We start from the raw sequence: 9,579 nt of genomic DNA, 5'->3' as shown, positions 1-9,579 counted from the left end.
ACAAATTCATTTTTCTTCAAAATCCTAACTTTGGCAATACTTGGTGGATGCTAAAGAGTTAGATGTTGTAGGATTTTCCATTAGACAAAGGTGAAAATTGGAGGAATCCACACTTTTAGGGAAGGTGAATTTCACCATGGTCAAGAAAGATGGAGGATTCAATGTAACACCCCGTGTTACGGCCTTCAATCCCGGATTAATTATTTAATTAATCCCGTTAATAATAATTAAATATGATTTAATTATTTTAGGTCTACCTTTAATTAATTAGTAAGGTCCACCATGAAACGTGGACCCTTGCCCGAATAAGAATCTTATGCCTGTTAGGAATAAAGGAAGTAGGCCTTTTACTATTCAGATTATGATTAGGATCCTCTTTAATTAATATGGTCCACTATGGACCATGGACCCTTATCCCTAAAACAAGCCCTAGCCCTATAAGGAATAGAATTAGTAAACCCATACCATTCAGGCCCTAACTAGGAGTCTTAAATATATAAATAGGGAACTTAGGAGGCACCTAGAATCCCCACCACAATAATCTCTCACCACCCAAAGAGTTCCAAGAATCCCCTTAGGAGAAATCAAGAAATCAAGAAAGCTTAAAGAAAGATCCTTCATAGCCAAGGAATTAATTAAGGCTAAGAGGTAACCCATGTCTCAACAAAACCTATTTTCATAGCTATGATTCCCCCTTAGGATTTCCCCCATATTATTGTGTATTGGCGAGATATGATGATTATTATTGATGTTTGATGTGATGATCCCATGAGGGATCTTGATGATCTTGATATTGGGAGATTCTTGATGACTATGGAATTCTTGATGATTATATAGAGTTCTTGATGATTATGTGTTGTTCTTGATAATTGTGTGATGCTCTTGATGTTTATGTGTTATTCTTACCGAATCTTGCAATTAGAAGACGAACCGTATACTTGTTGATATAAAAGTGATTAGAACCCTAGGTTGTATCGTATGATCTTATTCTTGGATTATCGGGTGGGGAAATCGCATGTTTGGGTGTTGATTATATTTAGAAAAGCATGATAGGTTATGTACCGTCCGTTTCTTGTATTTGATTCGTTAATTGTCTACGTGTTGTCGTTAATTGCGTTGTAAAGTGTCTAAGCATGGTTTCGGGTTCCACAACGGTTCCCGGGGCGTAAAGTGATGAAAAGAGTCAGTGGGGGGTAGGGGAACCGCCACCTACCCACGGCCGAGAAACACCGCCCGGCAGCGGGTGGCCGGCGGGCGGGCAGCTGCCCGCCGGCGACCCGCTGCCCGGAACAGTATTATCCGGCGGGCAGCCGGCGGGTGGCCCCCCACCCACCGACTACCCACTGGAAATTATCCCACCTCGGGATCCCGGCTTCCCCGTTTGATGTTCCCCCGTTCCCCGTGGTGTCCCAACGGACTCCGTTTATCGTGCCTATGTCTAGTTTGATGTTTCGGGTACCGTTCGTAGGTTTATGAGTCTATTATATTGCATGCTAGTTGAATTGGCATCCCGTTGACCTAGGTGGAAGGAGTATGAACCCCTTAGGACTATTCTTAGTATGTGATGGATCACGCATAGGTTTTGTTATGCGCTTTCTCTCCCTTCCCAATGTGTAATATGGGTTGCATGTGCTTGCTATGTGTTATGTGTGGGTGTTACCCCAATTCGGTTGCGATCGGATTGGTTATCCTGAGCTGCGGTTCAGAAGCTAGCTGCGGTCAGATTGATACTCTTGGGCTGCGGTCCACCGTTTGGTTGCGATCAAATGTTTCTATACGAGCTGCGGTTCGTCCTCTTTCCTGGCTGCGGTCAGATGACATTCTCTTGGGATGCGGTCCACTGTTTGGTTGCGATCAAACACTATGATGAGCTGCGGTTCATCGGTCGGTTGCGATCGACCCCTCCGTGTTGCGATACGGGGCAGGGTGCTGCGGGGCCGTGTCAGAGCTATATGCGCTGACCCTCATGTATGGGCATGCGATTGGTCCTGTGGCGCCAACAAAGTGTGTTATGTGTTGTGACATGGACGAGTTGTGACTACGAGTGTCTTGGGGGATGTGACTATGGGATTTATATTGGGGATTGTTCATGTTGGGTTATGATTATTGTTTATGCTTTGCCTTATCTGCCTTATCTGTTGTGAACTGCATATGCTTGTTATAACTGTTGCTTGTATCTGGCCTTATCTGTCGAGTCATTCCCGGTTTTAAAGCTAGAGTTCGTAGGATATATCTTCATGCTCAATATGGTTTTCGTATATCTATATATATCTCTATATGTATTGTATTTCAACGCGTTGGAGTGGGTTACCAGCATCTCTCGCTGAACAGATATATTTGGCTTTCAGGCACAGAAGATTAAGTCACTTGAGTGCGCTAGAACTTAGAAGTAGATAGTTTCCCTTTTGGCCTGCGTGCCACGTTTACGTATTTACGCTTTGAGGATATTAGTTAGTTAGCCTGTGCACTTGGGTTCTCTAGCCCAGGTGTGGCATAGCACCCCGAACGCTTGTATTTATATCTTGGGATTTAATAAGATTCTACCTTTATTATAAGTTTTAAATGTCTTGAAAATCTGGGGTGTTACATTCAAACTACCAAAGACGACTAGGGAATAGATTTGGAGAACACCACATTTTGAGAGAATCTATTGCCTTTTTCTCTTCTTTTTACTTGCATTCTCCTCTTGATTTTTTAATAAAATGTTAATTTAATTTGAGTTGTCTTGTGTTGCAATTTGTGATTTACATTGCTGAAGTGTATGATTAAGAGCTCAAATTGCATACTTCCTTATTATTAAATTGTGTCATGATGAGAGTAAGGGCACTCACATTTGTACTTAACTTTGTACCTTGAGAAAGAGTGCATAAGTTGAGGGATTTGCACGGACGTACACTTGTTCTTAAATTACTTGTATCATTATCTCATTGGAGTGAGTTCAATTGCACTTATCTATGACTTGGTTAGAATTATGAAGATAATTTACCCCCTTTGTTTACGGCCTTCCACACTTGTTGGGGTTCAATTTCATATTTCACCTTAGATTGATACTAGGAAATTAGACACTTGACCCAAAGATTCCACTGCACTTTCTTCCTCACTTGCATCTTTAAATAATAAATATGCATTGTATGTTAGTTGATTGCCTGCTTTCTCCCTCACTTGATTGCACCTTGAGAGAAAGAGTGCAAACGTACGAGCTAGCTTCACGTGAATAGATTAGTAACTAGTGCTCAATACTCTTATCTCTATGTGGGTTGATACGACTTAATACACTAATGGTCTGTTTGGTTCACGGAATAGGCTGGGAATGGTATAGCATTCCGAGTAATAGACCTATTCCTTTGTTTGGTAACCGGTTATATTACTAGAAATAGTATTCCTAGTAATAGCGCATTCCCCCAAATAGGGTAATAACTATTACTAGGACCCCCCCCCCCCCCCCCCCCCCCCCCGGTATTAACCTATTCATGAAGACTCAGGAATAGATGTTTTAATTTTTTTCCAATTTTATCCTTTTTGCTTAACCTATTTTTCTCTCGTTCTCTCTCTGGGGTTACCTTCGTTTGTTGTTAGGAATAAGAGGTTGGTTTTTTCCTACATCGAGGAAAAGATAAAGCAGAGAATTGGCTCGTGGAATAAGAAGTTATTGTCTCAGGCAGGTAAGGAAATCTTCTTGAAAAGTGTGGCACAGGCAATGCCTACTTTCTCAATGAGTGTTTTTTTGCTTTTTGATTCATAGTGTGTGGCCATTGAAAGAACTATGAATCGTTACTGGTGGGGCAATGGCGGAGCTAATAGGGGTGGTATTCACTGAATGGCTTGAGATCATCTTTGTAAACCTAAATCTGTTGGTGGGTTCGGATTCAAGGACGACCTCCGTGCCTTTAACTTGGCTATGTTAGGCAAGCAGGCTTGACGGTTCCTCACTAAGCCCCAATCCCTAGCTACTCGTGTGTAGCAAGGTACTTCCCTAAGTCCTCCTTTATTGATGCTAATACAGGAAACAACCCCAGTTATTGTTGGAGGAGTATTATGGCTACTCATGACCTGGTTTGTAGTGGAGTAAGACAGAGAATAAGTAATGGTGAGTCTACTTTAATTTGGGGATACCCCTGACTTTTGGATGGTTCTGATCTTATGATCCATACTACTATGCCTCAGCACCTTGTGGGATCTAAGGTTTTAGGCTTGGTTGACCAGGAAACTCAATCTTGGGACTTATCTATTCTACGGCAAATCTTTGAGTCGAGTGATGTGAATCGTATAATTAGAGTTCCTGTATGCTCATCATCCTATGAGGATTCGTGGTATTGGTTCAGGGGCCCGGTGGATCCTATTCAGTTAAGAGTGGCTATAGGAGCATTATGGGAGAAGTCAACACTAGCCCTTATGCCTTTGGTAAATGGAATTCTTTATAGAAGATTAAGGCCCCCAAATGGAGACTTTTTCATGGAGAGCTAGCTATTTGTGGCCGGTATCCTCCCACCACTACTAATCTCCGGAGAGTGGAAGTGAGCCGCTCATGCACTATGTGTGTCTCTTTCCATGAGGATACTATGCAGTATGCACTCACTCATTGAGTGTGAATTCGCTATGCTTGTTTGGCATGAGTCCCAACTCCCTATTGTTAATGTGAATGGTAGTACTTTTCCAGGGTGGTTCTACAATGCAATGGATGTGTTAACCCCAAATGTTCTTGTCAAGGTAGTTGCAGTCCTTTACCAGATTTGGAGTGCGAGAAACGGTGCTGTATGGGAGGCTTGCTTGCTACCGCCCAGCGGTGTTTGGAAGAAGGCTGCCACTGCCCTCGCTGCTTGGGACGCCACCTCTCTGTCGATGCCCACATCCTTGTCGCAGCAGCAGCCTCAGCCGGTGCATGGAAGCCCATCCTGCTACTTCGATGCTTCCTACTCCCCAGTCTTGGGTACGGTAGCTTTTGGCGCAGTTCCTCCTCTCTGTGGATGGCAGCTTCTTGGCAGTAGTGAATAGGAGCCTCCCATTTTGCGAAAATGCTCTAACAGCGGAATCTTTAGCATGCAATGAGGCCCTATCGTGGTTAAAAGATCGTAGTGTTAGTGATACACCAACGGATATGCCACGGGATGAGTTAATGACAAATGGGTTACGACGTTCCAACCGGGTCAAGAAACGGAGTCATGAATGGAAGGACAATAATTTTGTTTACAAATAAGAAAGGCATTAGAATCATTCCTAAAATTACAGAATATTGGTTTACCTTATTTATGCATATCTTTTCCTTATTTTATGCAGTAGTCTTTGGTAGAATATTTGTATAAAAGCCATTATCGGCTAAAGCAATGGGCAGAATAAGAATTATCTCTTCTACCACCTTCTGTTATTTCTCTTCTCATCTTTCTTCCTGCACTATTCTCATTTTCTTCATTCTTGGAGTCTGCACTCGCTCGAAGTAGTGTGTAAACTGATACACAACGTATCAATTGGTACTTTCATTGATTCGTTCTCACGTTTCCATACATGTCTACCAACCAGGATAACTCCGCTAATGAAGCTTTGTTGGCTGCACCTCAACAAACGGTAAAAGCAACAAGTTGATATCCTCACCGTTCAGATTCAAGCCTTACAAGTAAAATATGACTCACAGGCACTAGCGATCGAAACAGTACTCCAACAGATCAATCAACTACAATCTCATGTCAAAGGAAAATCTGTTGAAGGTCATGATGGGAATTCTTCTGGATTGTTACCAACACCACCAATTAATACCCCTTTTGCACGCCAAACGGGGGTAGGAGACTCAGACATACCTCGTTCGTTACGACTAGATATTCCACGGTTCGATGGAACGGATCCATTCACTTGGATTTTTCGCATTCGGCAGTACTTTGATTTCATAGGAACTCCAGATGACCAGTGGCTTCGGATTGTCGCCTTCAACTTGGATGGAATAACTTCTGAATGGTTCCAGTATATGTCAAATAATGGCATGATTTCTGGATGGTCAAATTTTCTCCAACAAGTACAGCTACGATTTGGACCATCCCAGTTTGAGGATCACCAAGGAGCTCTATCTAAACTCATCCAACGTGGTTCTGTAGCAGAGTATCAGGCAGAGTTCGAAAGGTTGATGAACCGTGTCACGGGTATTTCAGAATCTTTGCTGATTTCTTTTTTCATATCTGGCCTTAAGCCAATGCTATAACGTGAACTTCTGCTAGCGCATCCGAGTTCATTGAATGGAGCATTTTCCTTAGCTCGTGCTTTTGAAGCCCGGGATAATAGTCGTTTTACCTCACGCTAGCCAAATAAACAAACATTGCAGCCGTCGGTTCAACAGCCACCATCCCAATTGCCAGTAATCAGGAACCAACCCAATGGTCTGCCTAGGTCAGTAGCATTGCCCTTACTAGTGCCACCAAGTCAACCCGTTCGACGTTCTCCAGCTGAAATGAGGGAAAGGAGAGCAAAATGCCTGTGTTATTATTGTGACAAAAAATGGTCTCAATCCCACAACTGCCCAAACAAATCTTTTATGTTACTGGTAGCTGCGGATGATACCATAGATGAGACACCAGACGATCATATCGAGCCTGGGTTGGATGATACTTTGATCACAGGTGACATTTCTAGTTTAAATTCTCTAGCAGGTCCTGGTAGTCCGCGGTCTTTGCAACTATGGGGAATGGTTAATTCACAAAATATGCATATCCTTATTGATAGTGGGAGTACCCATAATTTAATCCACCCAAAGATAGCGGAGAAGCTGCGGTTGCCGATAATGCCAACACCGGCGTTTCGAGTTTTCGTAGGGAATGGTGACTTTTTGGTATGTGATTGCAAGTGCCAACAAGTGGGGCTAGTCATGCAAGGGTCTCAATTCACAGTGGATCTATATGTACTACCCATTCAAGGGCCTGATATTGTTTTAGGCGTTCAATGGCTTCAAAGCTTGGGTGTTGTGGCTCAAGATTTCTCTATACCATCCATGGAGTTCTGCTGGAATGGAGTTACAGTGACATTAAAGGGTGATAATGAATTACATCATTCCCGGATATCTTATAATCAGCTGCAGGCTATGGTCTCCTCTAATGACACCCATACTATGTACGAACTTTACCTATTGCAGGAATCTGATAATCAAGAACCCTTTGAATTGGAATTTCAGTATTCCGTGCCTCCAGATATTTTAAGTGTTCTACAACAATACTCTTCAGTGTTCTCCACGCCATCGGGATTACCCCCTCGACGGTCACTTGAGCACCAAATTCATTTGTTCCCAAGTACCAAACCTGTTAATGTCCGTCCATACTGATATCCTCATTTTCAGAAGGCTGAAATTGAAAAACTAGTGGCAGAAATGTTGGATCAAGGCATTATACGACCAAGCCAGAGTCATTTTTCTTCTCCAGTGTTGTTGGTTCGGAAGAAGGATGGAACATACAAATTTTGTGTTGATTATAGAGCTCTGAATGCAGTGACAGTTCGGGACCACTTTCCAATTCCAACTATTGATGAATTGGGGGGAACTAAGGTTTTCTCTAAGTTGGAATTGCGTGCAGGGTATCATCATATACGTGTTCGTGATAGAGATGTTTACAAGATTGCCTTCCGAACTCATGAAGGTCACTATGAGTTCCTGGTTATGCCATTCGGCATGTCAAATGCCCCATCCACATTCCAGGCAACCATGAACCAAATGTTGGCACCGTACTTGCGTAAGTTCGTAGTAGTATTCTTTGATGACATTTTGATCTGTAGTGCTTCCTTGTCCAACCATGTTACTCATCTACAACTTATTCTGGAATGCCTGCATGCAATCTAATCAATTTTTTGTGAAACTCTCAAAGTGTCATTTTTGCTAGTCATCCATTGAATATTTAGGTCACATTGTTGATGCCAAGGGAGTTCATGCAGACCCAAAGAAAGTTGAAGCTATGTTTAATTGGCCGGCAATCACAAATTTGAAGCAACTCCGTGGGTTTTTGGGCCTTATGGGATATTATAGACGGTTTGTACGGGGATATGCGACCATTACAGCTCCATTAACTGAACTTCTCAAAAAAGATGCATTTTATTGGTCCCAGGCAGCTGAGTTAGCCTTCCAAGCTCTTAAACATGCCATGTCTCAAGCTCCAGTTCTGCGTTTACCAAATTTTGAGTTACCTTTTATCATCGAGACAGATGCATCTAATGTAGGGGTAGGGGCTGTTTTAATGCAAGAAGATCATCCCATCGCTTTTTTTAGTAAGAAGCTAGGTACCCGCATGTGTGCAGCTTCTACATATCATAAAGAGCTCTATGCAATTGTAGAGGCATTGCAAAAATGGCGACAGTACTTACTTGGCCGATTCTTTGTCATTCGTACAGATCATCACAGCATTAAAGAACTCTTACAGCAAGTAGTTCAAACACCAAGCAACAAATATATGTTAGGAAATTGTTGAGATACCATTTTTGCATTGAATACAAGCCTGGTAGTTCCAATCGGGTGGCTGACGCTTTATCACGTATACATGAAGCTGTTTCAGGTGACAACGCTCCATCCATGATGTCAATGATTGCATCTTATCGCACTTCAGATTTTTTGGCTATTTTACGCAGTGAAAATAGTGTGTTGGCATAACTCGTGGCTCTACACCTGAAGTTGGATAATAAGAAATTATCTCTACATTTTTATGTGCATGATGGACTCTTACTGTAGAAAAATCGTTTTTACATTGCCAAAGAGTTTTCACTTCGTGAGCCGTTATTAAAGGAATTTCACTCCACTCCAATGGCCGGACATGCAGGGGTTAAAAGAACATTGATTCGGCTTGCCACCAGTTTTTATTGGCTGGGAATGAGAAAGGATGTTGAAAAGTTTGTGTCTGAGTGTTTAACTTGCCAGCAAATTAAATCGTCAACTCAACCACCAGCTGGTCTCATCCAACCCCTACCTATACCGTCCCAAGTATGGGATGGCATTACAATGGACTTCATTGTAGCCTTGCCATTATCTCATGGATTTTCGGTAGTAATGGTGGTAGTGGATCGTTTAACGAAGTACGCTCATTTTGGTGCACTGCCGGGAGCTTTTAATGCATCTAAGGCTGCTGAATTGTTTACAACAATGGTTGTTAAGTTACATGGGTTCCCTAGTTCTATTATCTCTGACAGAGACAAGGTGTTCATGAGTAAATTTTGGTAGAAGTTATTTGAATTGAGTGGAACAACTTTGAAGCATAGTAGCGCTTATCATCCACCGACCGATGGCCAATCCGATGTTGTTAATCGTGGCTTAGAGTAGTATTTGCGTGCTTTTGCTCAAGATCACCCCAAGTCATGGCATGAGTATTTGTGTTGGGCTGAGTTTAGTTACAATACTAATTTTCATAGCAGCATACAAATGACGCCATTTCAAGCTTTGTATGGTCGTCTTCCACCCACTATTCCTCCTTATGTGAAGCACTCAACAACAATTGACTCTGTGGATTCCATCCTCTTACGTCGGGATGAACTCCTTCGCAATTTGAAGGAAAACTTACAGAGAGCGCAACACCGCATGGAGCAAAAAGCCAATCGGAAGCGCCGCGAACTAGAGCTAGCAGTGGGTGATCG

This window comes from Ipomoea nil, unplaced genomic scaffold, assembly GCF_001879475.1.
Source record: "Ipomoea nil cultivar Tokyo-kokei standard unplaced genomic scaffold, Asagao_1.1 scaffold2647, whole genome shotgun sequence".
In the NCBI taxonomy this organism is placed as follows: Eukaryota; Viridiplantae; Streptophyta; class Magnoliopsida; order Solanales; family Convolvulaceae; genus Ipomoea; species Ipomoea nil.
Note: the sequence above shows the minus strand (reverse complement) of the source record.